Source organism: Belonocnema kinseyi, chromosome 6 (assembly GCF_010883055.1).
Source record: "Belonocnema kinseyi isolate 2016_QV_RU_SX_M_011 chromosome 6, B_treatae_v1, whole genome shotgun sequence".
Lineage (NCBI taxonomy): Eukaryota > Metazoa > Arthropoda > Insecta > Hymenoptera > Cynipidae > Belonocnema > Belonocnema kinseyi.
Window position 1 is genome coordinate 97,388,857 of NC_046662.1, and position 9,483 is coordinate 97,398,339.

The 9,483-nt window shown below is 32.9% G+C and overlaps 1 protein-coding gene across 3 annotated transcripts in view; it reads left to right on the top strand.

The window, feature by feature from the left end:
• Positions 1-5,714: 5,714 nt before the first annotated feature.
• The window catches only part of LOC117174676 (potassium/sodium hyperpolarization-activated cyclic nucleotide-gated channel 2), a 167,274-nt gene continuing 163,505 nt past the window's right edge, over positions 5,715-9,483 (top strand). For 2 of the 3 annotated variants that reach the window (XM_033363974.1, XM_033363975.1), the window contains exon 1: positions 5,715-5,998. The gene's annotated coding sequence lies outside the window, so the exon portion shown is untranslated. The remainder of the gene's footprint in view (positions 5,999-9,483) is intronic. The other variant, XM_033363972.1, reaches the window with a different exon arrangement.

Consider the following 9,483-nt stretch of genomic DNA (forward strand, 5'->3'; position numbering starts at 1 on the left):
GAAAGGGAAATGGCTCAATGGTTTAATAAAAAAAAATAATAAGTAGTAATTTTATTATTGATGTACATTCTTTTACCGGGGAAATTAATTAATAGTTTAAGATGTAATTTTGTTTGTCTACTCGGTCATAATCAATATTATTAAAATATAGATTAATTTTTTAAGATTGCGAAAAAAACGCTCTATGGCTCCGCTGGTATATGAGCCGAGGTCCTTCAGATTGCCGGTCTGATGCTCTACCAACTGAGCTATGGAGAGACGAGAACACTTTCTTCACAATATCCTTACAAGCAGAATGTCAACGTCATTTCTTATAGACATCAGACCGGCAATCTGAAGGATCTCGGCTCATATCCCAGCGGAGCTAGAGATCGTTTTTTTCACAATCTTAAAAAATTAATCACTATTTTAATAATATTGATTATGACCAAGAAGGCAAACAAAATTAACACCTTAAACTATTAATTAAGTTCCCTGGTCAGAAAACTTACATCAACAATAAAATATGAGTTTCATGTTTAGAAAGAAAAATCTGACAAGTATAAGGAATGACGTTGACATTCTGTTTGTAAGGAGATTGTGAAGAAAGTGTTCTCGTCTCTCCGTAGTTCAGTCGGTAGAGCATCAGACCGGCAATCTGAAGGACCTGGGCTTATATCCCAGCGGAGCTAGAGAGCGTTCTTTTCGCAATCTTAAAAACTTAATCAATATTTTAATAATATTGATTATGACCAAGTAGACAAACAAAATTAACATTTTAAACTATTAATAAATAGTAATGTTCCAAATTTTTATACGACTTCCTTTAAAAATTATAAATAAAAAAGTGCTAAAAATGTCTTGCCAGGCGCCTGTACCAAATTACACATCTTAAATCGAAAATTGCTAAATAATATTAACACAATGTTTTTAATATTGCAAGATCCACATATGTAACTTATATTCTAAAAAATTTTAAGAAAATTTTTTCAAATTTTCAGGTCAGGTTGCATTGCTATAGTCGGGGATGCTATAGTCGGCGAATCTTGAGCAAATGTCATAGATATTGTATAAATTTCAGGATTTAATGTAAAAGAAATGTATAATAACTCTACAAGAGTTCTGCAAACTTCATGTTGAACTCCGATTTAAAAGTGTTAATAAAATATATGAAGAAATTCATGAAAAAACGTTAAAAACTTTGGTAGAAATGACATTTGAGGTATTGAGATTTTGTGATCACATAATTGTAAGGTCTAGATACCTCAATTATGTTAAATGTATAGCAAAAGTCTCGAAAAAATGATGAAAAATCTCATAAAAATTCGATTCGAGTTATCGAGTGTGTGTCAAGTACTTCAATATAAGATCTATAGACCTCAGTTCTATAAAGAGCATAAAGTGTAGCTGCAACATCGACATATAGAAATGGACAGGTAACGCTTTGGGGAGAACTGAAATGGGCTTTAGAGAGAGAGAGAGAACATATGAGACGTAGACCTACCTTTATCTATTTCAGAACTATGTCAAGTGAATTGGTGGCCCCGGGTATTTCCTAAATATTCTCTACGGTTAATTAAAAAAAAAGATAAACAATACATTAGAAATTTGTAGTTATAATAAATTGAATTTTAAAGAACATTTATGTAAAATAACCTGTTTCAGATAGATTATTTTACAAACTTGGTAACCTTGAATTCATTTTGAAATTGGATTGAAAATGCTACAATAATAATCGTTTTGTGAGTGTAAAAATAATGTGAAAACTGTCAAAAATTTGAACAATATTTCTATAACATAAAAAATAACCATTTGTATTGCATAGGTACAAAACTTCATATTTTGAGGTTTTGTTTTTGTTGTAACATTTTTTATTTTACTATATTCAATAACTTTACCTACGTATGAAAACATATCCCCATATAAACGTCTTGACAACGCCCACAAACTACACAAACTGCCACCATTTTTTATATTTATTTACAATAAATTATAATTAAATAAATTATAAATAAATTAATTCTGAAAAGTGCGATAAACGTTACATTATTGGGGCAATCGCAACACAGATCACGTTCCTGTGCTGCGCCAAACTTCACCCAACGAAAATATTCTCGACCAATCAGCTTCATCTAGAAAGAGATAGGTCTACGTCTCATATGTTTTTTCTCTCTCTAGAGCCCATTACCGTCCTCCCCACAGCATTACCGTCCATTTCTATATGTCGTTGAGCTGCAAGTATGTATCTACTGTGCGAAGTTAGCGATATTCATCGCGTCCCTCGCCCCAACCATACCGTTTGCTTAATGTTTAACATATTCCTCAACTTCCCTTTACGCTCTACAAGTTTTTAATGATTCCAAATTATTATAAATGATTTTAAAAAATTTCAAGAAATTTCAAAAGAAGTTTAAAAACGCTTTAGAACAATTCTAAAAGGCGCAAGAATTTTCAAGAGATTTTAGAGACTTTAAAATGCTTCTTATGAGTCTAAGAGATTTTTAGCAATTTTAAGGGATTTTGTGCCATTTAAATGGATTTAATATGGTTTAACATCTGAGTAAAGGAATTTAAAATATTGGAAAGCGCGTTGAAGAATTTTTGAGGAATTTCGGTAAAATTTAAATGATTTTTAAGATTTTAAAGTAATTTTAAAATATAAATAATGTTCTTGAATTCTTTAAAGTCTGTTAAATATCTTGAAATCTTCGGAAATTTGTATATATTATATATTATATTGATTTCTTTAAATCTTTTAAAATATCTTAGAATATTTTTGAATTTAGTTTAAATCTTGTTTAACCACATAAAATAATCAATAATAATTTGTAATATTTCTAAAATCTAAGTGCATATATTATTATAAGCATAGTAATATTATATGCGAAACTTATAGGGTGCGAACCCCGCGGCGAATAAAAATGTTTATAGCGTGCGATTATAAACAGTGTAGTGATTGTGTATACTTAAACATCTGAAAAAGTATTAGAGTATAATAGTCATAATATAATAATCCAAGAGATTTATTTTTTGCAGCAAAAAATCGGTTATCATTTTATAGAACTGTTCCCTATAGTTTCGAGACTTCTTCGATATAGACTGTATTTTAGATTTTATAGAACTTTGTCACACATTTCGTTGCATAGTTCAACGAAATGTAAAACAAAGACGATTTCAACTTTTATTAAACTACCCATCGTATCCCTTTCTATAGAATTAGTTCTATAAAATTTAATGGATATTTTTTTCCGTGTAAATATGACTTTTAGTAATATGCATTTTCGAAGATCCTAGGATGTTTTTGAGTGAAAATTCTTCGACTTGAGTTCGACTTGGTTATGTCTTGACTTCATCTCCAAGACATCGATGTCTGGCTGCGTCTCAATACCGAATCGAGACATAGGCCTTCGTCTTACTTTTATGGCCACGACAAGTAAAACGGCGTTTACTTGTCTCAAGTCGAGCCTTATTTTGGCTAAGACGACGTTTACTTGTCTCAAGACGAGCTTTGTCTTACCTGAGATGATTGGCGTACACTTTGCTAAATACGAACCTTTTTTTGGCGCATAAATGAGATTAAAATGGATGAATGAAATTTTTTAAATGATTAAGTTAGTTATTTTTAAATAAAAACTTCAGAATGTGTGAGTCTGAAAGAGTATAGTCCTTAAAATTTGTCTTAAAAAAAAATTGTAACTTTCTAGAAGGATCTCCTAAGTCGTTAGAAATACGTAAAAACAAACAACATTTTCGGTATCATCGTGAAATAAGTATAATACAAATAAAAATCCGTGAATAAGTTGATTGAACATATATATTGTATAAAAATATAAAAGATTGTTTAATCATTAAAAAAGATTAGCTTTTATGACAGTCACAATCACCATTTTTGTTAGGACAGGTATACACTAGAAGTTATAAACCGCTGGTTTTGGAGTAATAAAATTCGACTCAAGAGATAAATGTATGTCTCCGTCTCAAAACTGAGACATGCTCAAGTTGAACTTTTCAACTTCAGCATGTCTTGATTTGGGGAAATTCAAGTCGAACTCAAGTCGAAGCATTTTTACTCGGGTTCGGAGGCTATTTTGGCGGGTTCGTGGTATATCTTGAATTAATCGCAGAGATATCTTGGTACATTTCATAGATATAGTATCACGCGCGTATTTTCATGATATTTCACATATCTTCCATATGTGCTATAAATATTTCTCTCTGAATTCTCTCCTCTGAATGTCTTCTGGATATTGTATTAGTATTCCCACTATGCTCCATACAAATAACCCCTGGATATTCCAATAATAATCTTCTAATAAAATAGAATAATAACAGTAAATTTAATCTCAGAAAATAAATTGATAAAGGGATTGTGATACTTTACCATATGAGCAATTTAGTTTCCCACACTTTCGATCAACAGATTTTAATGTTTCAAATAAATAATAGTACTCAGGCGTGAACAGCAATCACGCGGACGTTTTGATACTAATATTTTTCTGAGAAATGAAAAATTGTCGATAAAAAGTGTGCGAAACTAAATACTCATATGGCAAAGTAGCATATGCTCTTAATACGTGAAATTACATTACATTTAATGTAATACATTTTTAAAATATTTTTGCAAGTAACATGTAATAATGTTTGTTGATGTTAATGTCGGAGTTTTCTTCGGAATCAATACCAATATATCATCAGTAACATTAGGATGTTGTTTAGTATAGGGTTCGTGTTCAAGTTGCTGTTCAGAATCAACATTTTCTCGAAGAATGTATTGAGGCTCATCATGACTCATTCCCGTATCGTCCTCGCAAATTAAAAATCAAACAGTACTAGTATTTAAGTTAAAAGCTAGTTTTCTAAACTTTAAAAATTATTTGACAGTTATAACAATTATAAAATATTTCGGTCTACATGTTAGTGTACAAAGTTGTTACCCTCACAGTAAAAAAAGTATTCGAAACGATACCGAAATCAATATCATTTAGATATGCAACAAAAGTGACACCGAATTTCAGAGCATTCTGATCGGCTGGAAAGAATGATCGACTTTTGAGACCATAATGATCTGATTCGGGATGATGTATGAAATCAAACCAATATGGCTGAATTTCTAAGAGTATTTTAGCTCATATGCAGGATTTTTATGGTTTCTGATCGTGTATTCTACTTGAAAAGTTAAAAAAATAACGGAATCTTATATTAGAAAATATAACCTGTTAAACGTAGTTGTCACTTGCGTATAGTTAGATAGAATTGTTAGATTATGTCGTTATGACACTGGCACCAAGAATTGGCGGCCATTTTGTTTAATCTGACAAATGAACCAAAAAATAATATCAAATTGATCTGAATCAAATTGATCCGACCGTGCTATAAAGGTACATTTCAGCACTACTTGAATATATGCATATCTTGATCATCAATACAATTATTTTGCTAAATTGTAGAGCATACACGCTTATTAATAAAAGAGCTATTAATAAAAGAGCTGTCTTCTCTGTAAGATATCAATTGGGATATCCTTCAGATATCCCATGAATATCTTAAGATATAACTGGGCCCTAAATGGGGTATCCCGCCGATATCCCTTGGTGTGAGAGCATGCTCACCATGTATTCTTGTAAGAAAGCCAGATTAGCTGATATTTATTATTAACGAAAATGTTTTTTCTTTTTCAGGGAGGGCGAGGGAGGAGGCGGAGGAGGCCGGGGTGCTTCAGTGGGAGGTGGGGGCGGGGGTGGAAGGCGGGCACCTAGCCTTCGGGTCGTGAACGGAAGAGCAACTACGGGAGTTGGCTTACACACCAGCAGTACAGAGTCTGTACGTTCACCCCATCACCATCTTGGCCATCCTAATAACAATAATAATAACTTTCACAATTACACCAATAATCATCCGCGACTGAACAAGGATGACAGCATCAAAATCAGCATCGAAAATACCAATACCTGCACGGATAGTCTCGTCACCGCTTTAGACGACGAGACCTTACTTATTACCGACTTCCTTGGCGATACAAGTGAGTTTCGTTTAGAAACTTAGTTACTTACTTACCTTATACATATTTCTTAGCTTCTCTTTTGCTTGTCTTATTTAGAAGTTCGGATTAACTTCTACTATATAATCCGTCTGAAGTCTCGAGTTTCTCCAATGCTCCTCTTATAATTGGATACAATGACGTCCTTGCTCATTCTTTGCAAAATGTTTTAATTTTATACTTTTCTATATATTCAATCCTCTTTTTCACAACTTTGTCATTATCTAATCTTAAACTGTAACTTTATAATCTTTAACTATCTCTTGTGATTCCTTTCTCTCCGATATATTCGAAATCTATCTTAGCTCATACAGTCATCTATTATTTTATTTAAAACTGTATTATTTTTAATTTAAAATTCATATTATGATAATAATAATATTCTATACATGACCATCCGCGAAGAAATGGCACTAATTGTCAGCAGCTACATTTCACAGGAGGAGCGATTGAAGTGGCGGTTTGACACAGGATATCTACAAGAGGGCCTTACTTCGCATTTTAAAATCAAAATTAATTTTGCAGATAAAAGTATAAGCTTTTTATCGTGAAAAATCAACTTAAAACGTATAGATTAGTTGGAAAAGCTAAAACTCTAATTGTTGGTAGTTAGGTCCTTTTCTTCGCGAACGTTGACATATGTTGTACGAACTACATCCTTCCTAAATCTATTTCTATTTATTTCCATTTGAACTTATATTCACACATCATCATTAATTCCATCTTTTTGTTCTACGGATTTTAATGCTAACTTATACCAAACTTATCTCATTATATTCATTTATGTCATAGTCTAAATATTATAAGCCTATTTCACACTCTGATGAAGAATTTCATGCATTGCGCCAAGAATAGAATAATTAAAATCTTATAAGCGAAAATTTAACAAGCCCTGGGTTTAGTCTAAAAACCCACGTAACGGCTCCTTCACTTCTTTTGAAAATGTTGAGCTTACATACCATTAGAATCAGAATATAATTTTGCTGTTGAAATGAAAACTTAAAATGGTTACAAGCAAATAAGCCTCAATTTATAAAAAATACACTTTCAGATATCCGAAATATTCAAAATAATCATTTATTTTATGCTGATGAATCTAGTACGATCTGTTTCAAACCATTCTGCGTTATTCTGAGTTATTTTTGACAAATTTATGAATATTTGAATTTTTCTTTCAGACTTCTGTGGGTTATAATGAAAGTAGGAATCAGAAGACTATTTATCATAGCATGCTACGCGCCAGTTGATAGTGATCCCAGAGAAGTAAAAGACGCCTTCTGGGACACTTTAAATGACACAATACATATTTGCGAACATGGGGAAATAATAATTCTACTAGGAGACATGGACGGATGGGGCATCCAAAATCAGGATACCGAAAGAGTACTAGGTAATTTTGGGGATCCAAGAACAAACTATAACGGAGATAAATTAGTTGGTCTATGCTTAGAAAGGGGTCTGTTTATTACAAATACTTCGTTCAAGCATTAAAAGATCCGCATGTACACCTGGTCCAAAGGAAATAGCCGCAGTATAATTGACTTTGTTGTTGCGGATGAAAGATTAAGAGAGTTAGTCAAAGATACAAGGGTCATGAGGAGTCCTGAATGCAACACTGATCATTACCTTCTTTTCTCAAAAATTAACTTAGGTCGGGGATGGAGAAAAAAGAGAACCAAGAAAACAAAACAAGCGCGAATCAAAATTGAGAACCTACAGAAACCGGATGTGCGAATAGATTTCCAAAATGAGATAATCGAAAACATAGATAGGGCAACATGGGAGGACCGTATAAAAAACAAAGATATAGAGGGCGCCTGGATAAAGTTACGGGATATCCTTGTTAGATGTACGATCGAACTGTGTGGTACTGAAGTTGTCGGAAGAATGTCTGGTGATGCGTGGTGGAATGATGAAATTAAGGCTGCCCAAAACGCAAAGAGAGAAGCGTACAAAAGAACTTTGAACATCGCAGGTTTTAGCAATGAGGAAAGAAATAGACGTAGGAATGATTATAGACGGGAAAAAAGGATACTCAAACGATTATTTAAGGAAAGTGAAGATACAATCAGAGCAGAAGAAGAGATTAAAATAGAAAATGACTTCGAAGGAAGCAGGAAACTACTTTATAAAAAAAATGAAAGGAAACAAAAGTACAGAATTTGTCAACATGAGAAATAGTAGGGGGGAAATGGTATATGATGCAGACGGAATACTAGTCCCCTAAGATAGTATCTGGAAGCTATTTTAGGAGACAGCTCGAAGATAAAACTATAGGAAACCACAACTGCGATGTTGAACACGATGTGATAGAAAACTCAATTAAGAAAGTCTGTGTCACTGAGGTTAGGGATATAATTAAGATCCTGAAAAATGGTAAGGCTGCCGGGGTAGACGGTATTAACGCTGAAATGCTTAAACACGGTGGCGAGTGCATACCACATAGACTGTGCGAATTGATAAATTTATGTTTCGAGATGGGAGACGTCCCAGACGATTAGAAAAAAGCGATTATCGTACCAATATACAAAAGAAAGGGAAATAAAAGCGACTGAAATAATTACAGAGGGATTAGCTTATTAAGTAGCGTAAGTAAAATATACTCAAAAATACTTATTCGTAGGATAATGAAAATAACAGAAGCAAAGATTTGGGAAGTCCAAAGTGGGTTTATGCTAGGAAGGTTATGTACGGATCAAATACTCAGCTTAAGGCAAATAACAGAAAAAAGTTTGAGAGTAGGAAAGAAAGTTCTCTGTGCATTTGTTGACCTTGAAAAAGCTTTTGACAAGGTAGATAGAAGTAAACTTTGGGAAGTCCTGAAAGAGTATGGAGTCAATGGATGGCTCCTACAAGCTATAAAAACGAACACTATGCAATATTTTATTAAATGATGAGAGAATTGAACAAGTTGATAAGTTCGTATACCTTGGTAGTTTATTTACTAGGGACGGGAAGATAGCTGAGGAATTATATGGACGCATAAAAGAAGGTAAGAAGATTATTGGTAGAGCAGGTTCCCTTATTAGAAGTAAAAATATATAAAATAAAGCTAAAATGGAAATACATAATTCTATATTTGTACCGACTATACTTTACGGTAGCGAGACATGGACTTATCCAGAAAAAGATTAGAGTAAAATTAACGCAATTGACATGAGATTCATGCTCATAATATGCGAAAAAACTCTGATGGACAAAGTAAGTAACGAGATAATTCTAAAAGAATGTGGTGCAAAAGAGACGCTAGTAGACACACGGGAAAGAAATCGGTTAAGATGGTTCGGGCATGTTGAGAGAATACCAAATGAACGACTAATGAAACAAGTGTATCAAGGTAAAGTAAATGGCAGTGTGCCCAGAGGTACGAGGGTAGTTCAATAAGTCCTTAGAATGAAGTATAAAAATAATTTTTTTTGGGTAATTTTTTTTTTATTTTTCAACATAATCTCCTTGGAGCTCTATAC